At 38.1% G+C, this 12,790-nt stretch overlaps 1 protein-coding gene across 3 annotated transcripts in view; it reads right to left on the bottom strand.

Annotated features, from left to right (window-relative positions):
- LOC124141355 (choline transporter-like protein 1) overlaps positions 1-12,790 on the bottom strand; it is a 269,963-nt gene that overhangs the window by 146,779 nt on the left and 110,394 nt on the right. Inside the window, exon 1 of one of the 3 annotated variants that reach the window (XM_048400218.1) lies at positions 7,751-7,769. The exons of the other annotated variants lie outside the window; for them this stretch is intronic. The gene's annotated coding sequence lies outside the window, so the exon portion shown is untranslated. Of the gene's footprint in view, positions 1-7,750; positions 7,770-12,790 lie in introns of those variants that run through there. 3 annotated transcript variants of the gene reach the window in all.

Here is a 12,790-nt window from a genome sequence, read left to right as displayed (position 1 = left end):
ATAATGGCAATAAATGGAAAATAATGATATTGCAGAAAGCATTAAACAATTATCTGACATTAATATCATAATTGGAAGAGTTGATCTCGAGCAAACCAGCACATGTTGGTTCAATTTTAAAACAAGAGTTTGCCACTAACGTGGCTATATCCCCCGCCCCTGTTGCAGAATTTATGACATAATTAAATCTAAACAAACCCTAGCCTTTTTTAACCAAGGTGGAACTTGTCATGGAAATTGTAAAAAAAAGAAGAGTTTGGAACCTAAGACCATCTTGCTGCGATGGAAACGTAAAAAATAAAAAATTCTAAAATTTCTAAATAGCAAAAGGCACCAGTTCAGACCTGCAAAGTTTCATGAAAAAATATTGAATGGTTTCTGAGTTATGCTCCGGAAACAAAATGTGACGGACGGACGTAAGGACTTTGTTGGGCGGGGGATAATAATATATTTCAAATATTGTACGATGGTGGACATAATGCTCTTTGCTGAATAAGATGGAGGTACACAAGATGACTTGTACCAAGAAAACCTATGTTGCATCAACAAACATGCTTCACAACAAGGTTTTGGTATGATGGAAAGAACTGTAAAAAATGTCACATGATATGAAAGGTTCTTGAAGTTTTCTGGAGTAGAGCTTGATCAGAAACTAAAAAGTCACCTTGACCTTTGACATCTAATGTATTTAGATGCAGACTCCACCCATATTAATTTAAGGTTACACTGCGTGAGTTGGGTTTAACGCCGCTTTTAACAGTATTCCAGTTATATCAGGGCATGTCAGCTTAATGTGGGAGGAAAGCCCGAAGTGATGCAGGTCTCAGACGTTTACCACTTCGGTGAAACCCACGAGCACGGGTATGGTGCTGACAAACCTAGAAACATAATCGGGCGAACCGGGATTCAAACCCACAATCATAGGTTTCTGGCGTGCCCTTTTAAGGTTATAAGGGTCATAAGTATTCAACAATAATCTTAATTAGTAAGTGACCTTGAACTTTGAGATATAAAAAAGATATCTAAATGGTCTGTAGCATGCGCATATGTCAAGTGAAACATAGTGTGGAGGTTACATTTGTCTAACGTGTTAAGCAGCCTCCATTTACCGCGAGGGAGTGTACGAGAGGGTGCAGTTTTTGTGATTCAGAGTTAAATCTATCAGGGGTCAAGGGGCAGTCTGTGAAGAATCAGGGATCTGAAACAGGGACCCATATCGACCCCACAGATAATCCAGGGGCCAAAATTACTCAGAAATTGAGGGTCATTATTTTCTTCAGGGGTCAATGACCTTGGGCTATGGTTTCAGCCTGGTTCTAACACTGCACACTTAGCATCAGAAAAGCAAAACGGAAGCGGCAACACTTTGAATAAGCATTGATGATCTATACGGAATCAAGTACTTTGAATGAACCAAATATGTAAATTCCATTATATTTTAAAAGGCGCTTTTATGCATAAATCAGGTGTCCTTACTTATGAAGCATAGTATTTTTGTAACAGCATGTCAACTGACAAAAAGACTTACAAATAATGACAAAAGGCTAATGGAAACATTAATATTCATGTTTTTATAACAACAATTTTGTCCCACTGGTGTCGAAACAAAATGGAACGAGCATACGTATTGTCTTTCGTCAACCTTGCTGAGCTCTTTGTGGTGTTAAAACAGATGAAAAACAACCACATGGCATCCACATAAATGTCTTCATAATTCTGTCTCAAAACATTCAAATTTTAATCTTTGTGAAATATCTCATATTTTTTCGTTTATACAAAAAAGTTGAAGAGAGTAGATGATTTGCCACTGCTACATTCCTACCCATGTGATACAGTGTTCATATCCTCTTGAAAGAACTCATCAAACAAATAACAAATATAATCCCTTTGTATTTCAAAGGTCAATATGCCTCAACGAGATTCACAGACCAAACGATGCAATTTCCAACTACACTATACTTCAATATCTGATGAAAGAAAAGTACGCTAAATTAATCCTTGACAAATTAATTAGAGCACTTCAAAGGACTGTTTCAGCTTATTAAAGGATATATTACATAAAAATGTCAAAATGCCACAACCAAATTGATTTGAGAATTTTCTTTTAGAATGCCAACATTTTAGAATGAAAATCAATTGTATTCCAATCAGTCCTATGATATTTGTCTCAACCATGATGACTCTGGCATTCACATCTTATTGGACTTAAATTGAAAACACTTCATCCAACCATTCAGGAGTGAGTGAGTGAGTGAGTATGGTTTTATGCCGCTTTTAGCAATATTCCAGCAATATCACGGCGGGGGACACCAGAAATGGGCTTCACACATTGTACCCATGTCGGGAATCGAACCCGGTTTCTTCGGCGTGACGAGCGAACGCTTTTACCACTAGGCTACCAGACCGCCCCCAAACATCCAGGAAGTAACAATAATCTATTATAGTTAAATTCAGTTTGAACAAGACACAGTCAATGAGGTTTAAGCTAGTACCTGCACTATTAAAGTCTTACATAGTTTCTTGTTAAAACGCCAATAATCAAACTATAGTCAGCTGCCTGTAAATAATAATCTGGATCAGACAATCCAGTGACTGATATTATGAGTACTGATTGGGTTATAATGACACACATTCAACCATGAATATGGAAAGAGCTCCATTCTGATTGATCAATCAGAGGTGTCAAATCACAATAAACCCCCTCTGATTGAAACAGCTGCATCACCGCAGAGCTAATGTTGTTAGAACATGGTACTCCTTTTACAGCCATCATCAGTAGGCTACAAAAAGCAAAGTTATGGTAGCTACAATATTCAAAGGATGTGTGGCAATACATTTTGTGCACAAAACATTATATAGAAGTCTTAAAAGAGAATGTATTTAAAGTTTTGAGGTCAACAGAGAGTTTGCTATTTGACATTTTTCTATCTACCAATATGATGTCAGAATAGGGACGGGCAGTGTTGAAGCCAAATCAATAACCATCCCCCTAACTCCAAACTACTTACTTGACCAACATGAAACCTAATAAACCAATAATCACAATAATACAACATAATAGAGAAAATTTGACATCAATTTAATAAATAAATTTGATACATGTGAAATGACACTGCCCTAAGCACTTCAAATTACAGAGCTCTCTTTCCTAACACCGAGTTCTATATCTGTCTGTGTAATAGCATTTCTTCACATAGCGTCCATCGCCAGCAACTCTGCTGATCTGAGTGTATGCTTGAAATAGACATATAATCACGCAAGAAATGACGAGCTGTCCTTACGTCAATTACACCACTGACACCTAATGCGTCCTCCCTCTTCTTGCTTCAAACAGTCTCTTAGAATTCAAATTACATCCAGCAATTAACAGCTAAGGAAAAATGTTTCGGTTTATTGCAAGATTTCTTTTTGTAAATGGAGCTCCATGATAGCATCTAAAGCTAGAAGGATTATTTTTTTTATCACAGACAGTTGTTCTGTGTTGCGATGAAAAACATATATGAAATCTTTTTTTTCCTTTCACAAGATTAGAAACTTCAAAAGTAGATTGAGATTACAAGTTTTAACAAACAGGGCCCCCTTCCGTCTAAGGCATGCAATTCACTGTGCAGATTTGCAACCCAAGGGCACACTAGATACTATGATTGTGGGTTTGAATAATAGTTTCTTGGTTTGTCAGCACCATACCCCTTCTCTAGGGTTTCTCCTACCACATTAAGCTGACATGCTGTCGTATATCTGGAATACTGTTCAAATCACTGTTAACTCACTCACTCACTCACTCACTCTCACTAGTGGTCAATGAGTGAGTGAATATGGTCATACACTGCTTGTTGCAATAGTCCAGCATCACAGATGGGCTAGACTAATGCTTTGTTTCTGAAATCATATAATTTGGACAGAAACAGACAACTCCAAAGCAAAGACAAGGAACCCCATTGAGATGAGAGCTTCTGAGCCTGTGGAAAATCTAGACTTTCTTCAGATAGGGCAATAGCATTACTGTAAGGGCTGGGCCGAAGGGAAAGAATATGGTTCAGGGACGATGAGACAGATGAATTGTACTGATATGGTGAACCCAAACTGGGCCTTTAGCGTGATGAGGAAACCCTTTAACCACTTGGCTGCCCCATGGCTAATGGTTTGTGAAACAGAGCTAGAAAATAGGCAGTCAAACTTTAGAAACAGTTTTGTAAATATAGTCGATAATTGTATACCTTACAATGAGTCTTACATTTTCATCAAACTTGTATAAATTTTTCATATTAAAAAATCCTAATGTCATTTAAAAAAAAATAAAAAAATTCAATTAAAAAATCTCAGCATCATTGGGGACACAGGTGGCCCAGTTGCCTAAGATGCTGTGCAGAGTTGAGTCCCTTGGGGACACCAGAAACCTATGAATCCCAGATCACCCTGATGATGTTTCTAGGTTTGCCAGCACCATACCTGTGCTAGTGGGTTTCACCAAATCGGTAAATGTCTGAGACCCACATCACTTCGGGCTTTCATCCCATATTAAGCTCCCAAACTCACTCACTCACTCATGCACCCACTTACTCAATATCATGAGATAATTTTATTTCACTGCTAATTAGAACTCCCAAAATCAATTATACTGAAGTCAGAAACAAGAAATCCCATTTAACTCTGATCACTAAATATAACATCTTAAACATCCCTGAACCCCTTGGGGGCAATTAGTTCAAATTTATTATTTTCATGTTTATTTAGACTCAAACAAAAGCATGACGTCAATAACAGCCTAGTTACATGACAGACCAATGTTCTTTCCACAAATCATCATTAGAACACTGTCAATATGGTTATCAATTTAAAGTAGTTGTGGGCACATGAGAATAATGGCCAAGTTGAAACATGCTCAAGATCCATAAAAATTAAAACTGATTTTTCATTTGTGGGAAAAAATCTCAATATTGCTTTAACGATAGCTATTGAATTTGTTTCTGGTGAGCATGCAACCTCTCGAAATCCGATGTTGATTTTGGAAATGAAGTAAACATATGCACGCACGCTCTGGTATAATTGACCCCTGGTAATGCTGAATTGACTGATATCGATGAACACGAACCGACGTTGTTGCACCTATACGATCTGTTGACATAGGGCAAAACAAGTGAAAATAAAGTATTACAAGGTCAGATGCCATGCCCGGCACCTCTGACTTCTAATCACAATTTGTTCTGTAAAATTTCATCTACTTTTTGTTTACACAGAACAAACAAGGGCTGGACAATAATCAGTTTCCACGGAAATGCCAATGACTTGACTGATAATGACCATATGTTGGCGATATTGACAGCGGCCAAGTGTCAATCATTACTAACAAGAGTCCTCCTGTCCATCTTGACCAACACTTCAAGGAAAGTATTGATATTTCTGTGGATTTTCGTGTTCCACAATGGCAATGTGCACTTAGTAAAATGATTTGTTTCGGTTCAAGTACGTCCTTGATATGACAACATTTGACACTTTAAACAGTATCAGGATGGCCAGAGATAAGATTGAAATATCACCAGATGGGCCTTCCATGTGTTTTGTTTGTGGTATAGATTTTTAATACAGTACACAATTCGTCACAAAAAACATTCATTTCCCAACCATTTCTGGAGAGTTTTAACAAATACAAAATTGCTGTTCATAACTCATAAATATTTTGTAAAAATAAGAAATTAACAATGCATGAAGGGACATACGTTTCACCTCCACAAACATTGGAGAAGGGATACATTTGGCTTGAAAAAATGTCGAAAAGTATAAGTACATTTTTGGATTAAAACAATTCAGAGAAAAACAGAATTTTTAGTAACATTATCACAGTTAGTGTTGAAAATTTGTTAAAATTTCTAGATGAATGATTTGTTGAAAATTGAATCAATGACTGATCAAGAATGAGAATATAAAAATTGAACATATTGAACATTTGTTCTCTTCAACTTCCCACCATCTGCCACACACGTCTACAATGAGGTGAGGTGAAATGGGGTTTAACGTCACGTCCAAGATTATTGCACTTATATAGTGACGTGCATGTACGTGTGTGTGTTTGTGTGGCTGCTTGTACTAGTCCGGACTGATGCCGATTTATAGTGCTAGCTCACTGAGATACCATGCCGCAGTTTAACATGAATACCCCACTCAGACACAGTATACTGACTCCGAGCCAACCAGTCCCTGTTTTAGCCCCTTAATGCCGAGCGCCAGACAGGGTAACAACAAGTACCATCTTTTTAACGTCTTTTGGTATAACGCGGCTGGGGATCAAACCCCGGACCTTCCGCTCTCCGGGTGGATGCTCTACCACTAGACCATGGGGGCGGTCCACATCTTCAATGAACATAGCAGTAACAATAGGCTGTGTATATTTTCAGAATAAAGGACGTTATGCTGCTTGGCTCATGCTATACTCAATTCTATTGTCAGTGACCCTGAGAACTTGGTCCTCACCAACCTATGCTTGTCATAAGTGAACTTAATGGATCAGGAGGTCAGACTTGGTGACTAGGTTAATTGTGTTCCCCCCTATGACGACATGGAAAGCAGGTCGTGATACCAATCACAGGTTTGTCTAGTTCAGACTATTTACAGGCTGCTGGAATACTGATGGATTATTAGAGTGCAGCGTAAAAAAAAACCCAAACAAACAAGCAAGCAAGTAAGGATAAGATATTATGGATGAAAACTTGCTTGATAACGGTGTTAGAACCTTCACCATAACGTCGCTCTTAATTGTAATATAGAAGTTGTTTATCCATAATATCTTATCCTTACTTAGTACTTCAACTTCTAAATGCCTATCAAAGAAGTTAAACAAGCAAGCATCTATTTCCAACAGCCCCCCCAATTCATTAAAATGGATATGTTATTATTTTTCCAGGTGAACACTCGACTTGCCTTTGCATGTGTTTTTGATGGGTGCCACTGTTTGGGCAAGGTTACGCTTTTCGTCAACATCTGAAGTCATCACTGTTTGAAAGTGATTCATAAACACATGCTTAAGGTATAGTCGCAGTCGTACAATGGATTTCCTATGATAATGGAAATGTTTTTTGTCGCTTCTTATTCTATAATAGGAAAGTAAATCGCTGACAGATTTCATGACATGACTATTGTAAACTGAAACCAAATCATTTATTGAAACAACACTAATGATAGCATGCAGTAAAGCCCTGTCTCCCCTGCATGATAAATACAATGACAGAAAACAATACATCTCCCGCGAAAATCCAAAGCTGCCCCAATGATACAACAGTTGCCCGGTGAGTACCAGCTACCTAACAGCCTTTAGATCCCACTAGAGACAGAACAAGGACCACAGCCACTGATCCATAATGTGCCATGAAGATGGAAAATGTCAGTGTAACCTACGTCCTTCACCAGATGAGACAAAGCGAATACTTCTTGCCATTAACAGTAACTACAAAAAGAAACCTATCAAAAATATCAATATTTCCTTAAGTTCCACTCTCACTGGGGATAGTTGAACAAAGATTGATATTCGGCTCATCAAATACACAGCACAGAGCAATCAGCCTACTTATCGTTGCAAGTTGTTCCATCAAACCAAAAACACAGACGAGTATGTATGTTATATTCATACGCAAACGCAAATATAATTTACAGCATTCCATGACCCTGACACACAGTCAATGGATGTTAGCTGATCTGTCTGGCAAAAAAACTAATCCAAAAAAGCATCATTCACAAAGTAACATAGCATAAAACTCACAATACTAATTGGAGAATCCCTTGACGGTATGCTTATAAGCTGGAAGCATCCTTTTCAAGCATCTGCAAGCATTGCAAGAATCCATGGAGACCAGGGTGAACCGTCCAGCTCGGCAAGACGTTCACATGATGGTGAATGTGGGCTAACAGTTGGTACCTAATCCTGCTTGTTCCGTGGATCTGTGGCTGAACAATGGCTGATAATTAAAGAAGCTCCTGGAAAATGTGTCAGTTGAGTGAACTATGTTCGGAATCGACATGAACTGCTGGAGTTATTTGAAGCATACTTGCTAAATTGTGTCTGTGATCGTCAAGCAGGAGAGTGGCCGGGTTTGGTATAGAAGGATCCAACTCTGTATACATCTGGGTGTTAGAGGTGACAGAGGTCATGTTTACTCACACAATAGTACTGTCATGATTAAAAATACTACTGAAAGATAGACACAACATTTGCAATGTTATTGTCACAGGTAAAAACACACAGTTCATCAAGGATTCCAAACTCAGTGCCCTTGTCAGGCAACTTTAAAAAAATATGTTATTTTATCCAAACATGGGAATTTTTAAAATGTTTATATTTTCTTATATCCGGTATTTTAGCAACGCATTTTTAAACTGCATTGAAAGCAATAATGCTAAACTATGAGTTACAGCCTTTCCTCCTTTATTGGTCCTGGGTGCTGTTGTTTAAAACAACCTTAGCGCTATGACTATTGTAAGTCTGTGTTAAGGAATGGGAGTTACAATCACCTTAGCGCTAAGATCACCTGTACAACAGCACCCTGTTATCAGTGAAATACAAACCACCTCCAAAAACTATAAGAACATGAATTGGGAATTTTTACTGATATTTGTTGGTACTGAATATCGGCCTTTGACCAGGTCAAGATAAACCCCTGAAACACTATTGCAATACAAGAGGTAAAAAAGGGGGACAACTCTTGCAAGGGAGATAACCTATAAGGGAACTGGCAGGGTATTTGCCACCCACTTAACTTTGTTGTTTTAGTGATTTTGGCATGTAGTTTGAGGATATCCTCACAAATAGTATTAACAGTTAGAAGCACAATGAATACAATTGAAAGATAGGTTCAACTCTTACCACAGTAAAAATCACTATTGCAATATCGATACAACTCTCATACATAGCTTGATGAGAACCTTCACACCCCTACAGTGTTGATTCCATTGGATTATTTGACATGATGACAAATCCACTGACATGTATTTAAAGAAAACCTGTTCAATGCTGCAGTTGGAATGGAATGGATGTAGGTATCTGTCCTTTATTTTAATCATGTAGGTCGCTGCGCTGTGTTTTCCCAAACAAAAGAAGCAAAGTGAATCACAAACTGTGTAAACAGTTACAGTCGCAAAATATTGATAGTATTGAAAAACTTTCGCGCCATATGGCCAAAATCTCTCTATAAGCTAGTATGATAATTACCATATGGTTGTGTGTATCAGCAAATGGTTAAAAAGTTGTGCATTGAGGTATGTCCTTCAGAATTCACCATGTAACATTGATAACACTGAAATACATGTAGTTCTACGATGTCACGCAACATGGTTACGGTACTGGCGCCAATGCAGAAGAGCTTCATGGTGCAACAATCATTCATTATTGCTGAAAATAATACAAGGGTCCAGATGGGGGGTGTTACAAGTCAGAAGTCAGAAGTCAGTAGTCACTATCTTTTTAAGGCTTTGTCCGTTAAAAAAGCACGCGAAAAGCAGACAAACTGTCATATCTATGCGAATGAGGATCGTCTGTCTGTGGGGACACCTTTGCACAGCTGGTTCTACTTTTGTTTAAATTCCATAATTCATGTTTTCCAAATACCAAACATTGACTTTTTTTTTTTGTCATTCGTTAAAGTTACAAACAAATTTTACGAAATTTTAGCACAATTAAGATAAACGGTAAAGTTCTAATTTGCACGAAGCAGTTAGTTATGAACAGTTTACGTTAATCTTTATAATTATAAATTTGACCCATCTTACGTTTATGATGCATTTTTCTGTTATTTAACGCTAAACAGTTCACCCCATGGAGACCCTCTGATACCTGAGTTGTTATAAACTAGCAGTTACTGTTGTTTGATGGGACATTGTTTGATTGTTAGTCTGTGATATAGAATTACTCATTAAAACCAACACATTGACATGAAATAGAACACCCAATGCATGATAGTATGTGTGACGCACTGAACACAAAACATCCGTAAGAATGTGGAACAGAAATATTGATCCGTGTATGGAACCCACAATAGATGATGTATCAGATCAACATTATTGGGAACTATTTGGTGTCACAGCTTCCAGCACTATTAATAGACGGTAATTTAATGGGTCGGCATTTGATGATTATCCCCAAAGCTAGATTACAGCCATGCGAATTCACTGCACAGTTGTGTCCCCTAGGTGTGAAAGGATCTAATTAATGATTGTGGGTTTGAATCCCAGATGTGCTCATAATGATCTTTGGTGAGTGAGTGAGTGAGTGAGTGAGTGAGTGAGTGAGTGAGTGAGTGAGTGAGTGAGTGAGTGAGTGAGTGAGTGAGTGAGTGACCACCCATTCTTTCATATTACTACAATTAATCTGTCATGGCATAACTATAGTAATATAAGAGAATCAGGCGGTCCTAAATTTCTTTTGAATAGTATATCATATTAAACAAAAAACATATTTTACCAAAACGAAATCGTAAATCTGTAATCCTTCTATGCATGTATACCCTTTTCAAATATGGAAAGAATAATGTCACAACTTGTTTGGAAATCAGAAAATCCTGACCAATTATTTTCTTTCTCTTTTGTTTGTTTGATTTTTAACACTGCACTCAGCAATATTCCAGGTATATGACGGTGGTCTGTAAATAATCAGGTCTGGACCAGACAATCCAGTAGTTGACATCATGAGCCTTAATTTACAAGATTGGGATACAATGACATGCATCAACCAAGTCAGTGAGGCTGCCGTTCTGAACCCGTTATTACAATCATAGTCGCCTTTTACGGCAAGCATGGGTTGCTGAAGAACTAATCTAACCTGGATCTTTACGGGGTACGTACAATTAAAAGACCAGACACAATTCTTGTCAATTAACAGAAGAAAGCACATCATCCTTCTAGGGTAGGGACAGGGAACTTGGTGCTCGGGTTGGGTGGGTCCAGAGTCGGAACCGGGTTCCCACAGGACTACCTGGACCTGTGGTTTGTCATGTGATATGCTGTTTAATAAAAATAACAATAAAACTACTTGGTAACAACAAGTCCTTAATGTTGCATTTCTCTCTGACTAGGCACGCAATACTTCTAAAGCTTCATAAAGCTTCAGTCAACTTCAGTGTTTGCATGATCAGATCATAATCGTAGTTTTTGCCAGGGCTGTGGTAAAATAATTTCCATTTAGACATTTTGTAGCCAACACTTGAGACCTTTAGCGGGTACCTGGGTAGGGATGGGTCATAGGGTGTCAGGTACTGGGTAGTTAATTTGGACTCGTCCCAACCCTACATCTTTTAATTGAGAAGCACATCTGGTCGAACCACATAGCCAATGATTGATTCTAAGTATCACTGATCATAAACAATTTGCCAATTTCACTCACAGCAGAAACATTATTATGTTGTTATTAGATGACGTCATTTTGACATCTAATTTGGTTGAAAACATTATTTGTTATTAAATCAGCATGCCCGTCAACATCCTGCAGTGATAAATGATGCATTGTCGAAAAATCTTGTCCTGCCCATAGCGAGTGAGTGAGTGAGTGAGTGAGTGAGTGAGTGTGTGTGTGTGTGAGTGAGTGTGTGAGTGAGTGTGTGAGTGAGTGAGTGAGTGTATGAGTGAGCAAGCGAGTGAGTTAGTGGGGTTTTATGCCTCTTTAAGACATATTATAGCACCATCATGACAGGGACATCTTCACATGTTTTCATGTTGGAAAACAAACCCCAGCCTTTGGCACACAAACACCTAAACCACTGGGCTAGAACACCCCATCTGACAACACAATACCAGTATTGCTGCAGTGCTTCCTAGAACATCAATAACTGGACAGATTTTTGTGAATAAGAAATGGTCAAAAATGTCATAACTTTCAGACAGGACCACAAACAATTGCCCTCAGCAAGTTTTAGGAATCCCAATCTTAAAGCTCAGCAGGCATGCTGGCTATTCTATCCCTCTGAATTATAGAAGCATTCACATGTACATTATGTGAATAGTAATGGAGAAATAATGAAGTTATGAGAAGTGATGACTTTTTAACTCTGCAGATGACATTACATGTTTCACCACAAACCATTAGCACATTTACACAACTGACGATTAACAAAAACAACCCCAAAATCCAACAATCCTTTGCCGTAAACACGATATCAACACTTCAAAGATGCAATAGATTCAAACGTTATCCAGCTCCTTCAACGTGAAACGCATCTACATATTTTGTGGCATTCAAGTATGTCGGATATTTACTTGCAATCAACAACGTTATATATAAAACCATGGTGAGGGTATGGATGCACCTCGTACATGCACTGCCAATCCCCCAGCACGGTCTTATCTCGGTGGAACTCTTCAGATAAGAAGATGTGTTCTACTATCTCTGTAGATACCTCTTTAAGTCATGCTTCCATTCAACCAAATATTGTTGGATCATCAGCAAATTTCAAGTGATTAAGATATCAGTCTTTTTTCTTTAGGATCTTTTTCAGGGGTATGGCATGTGTTAGCAACTGCCTCATAATGATACAATCTGTAACCAACAATTGGACCTCGAACCTGCAATCAAAGTCCAGTTAATTTGATAGCAACTAGCCCCCCCCCCCCCCCCGATCACACTAGAAAAACAAACAACTAGCCTCCCTAATCATACCAGAAAAACACACTAAAAACAAGCCTCCCTAATCATACCAGAAAAACACACTAAAAACTAGCCTCTCTAATCATACCATAAAAAAAACACAATTAAAACTAGCCTCCCTAATCACACCAGAAAAAAACATACTATCAAAAAGCCTCCCTAATCATACCA

Source organism: Haliotis rufescens, unplaced genomic scaffold (genome assembly GCF_023055435.1).
Source record: "Haliotis rufescens isolate VD_foot unplaced genomic scaffold, xgHalRufe1.0.p SCAF_2, whole genome shotgun sequence".
Lineage (NCBI taxonomy): Eukaryota > Metazoa > Mollusca > Gastropoda > Lepetellida > Haliotidae > Haliotis > Haliotis rufescens.
Note: the sequence above shows the minus strand (reverse complement) of the source record. Positions and strands in the feature narration are given on the sequence as shown.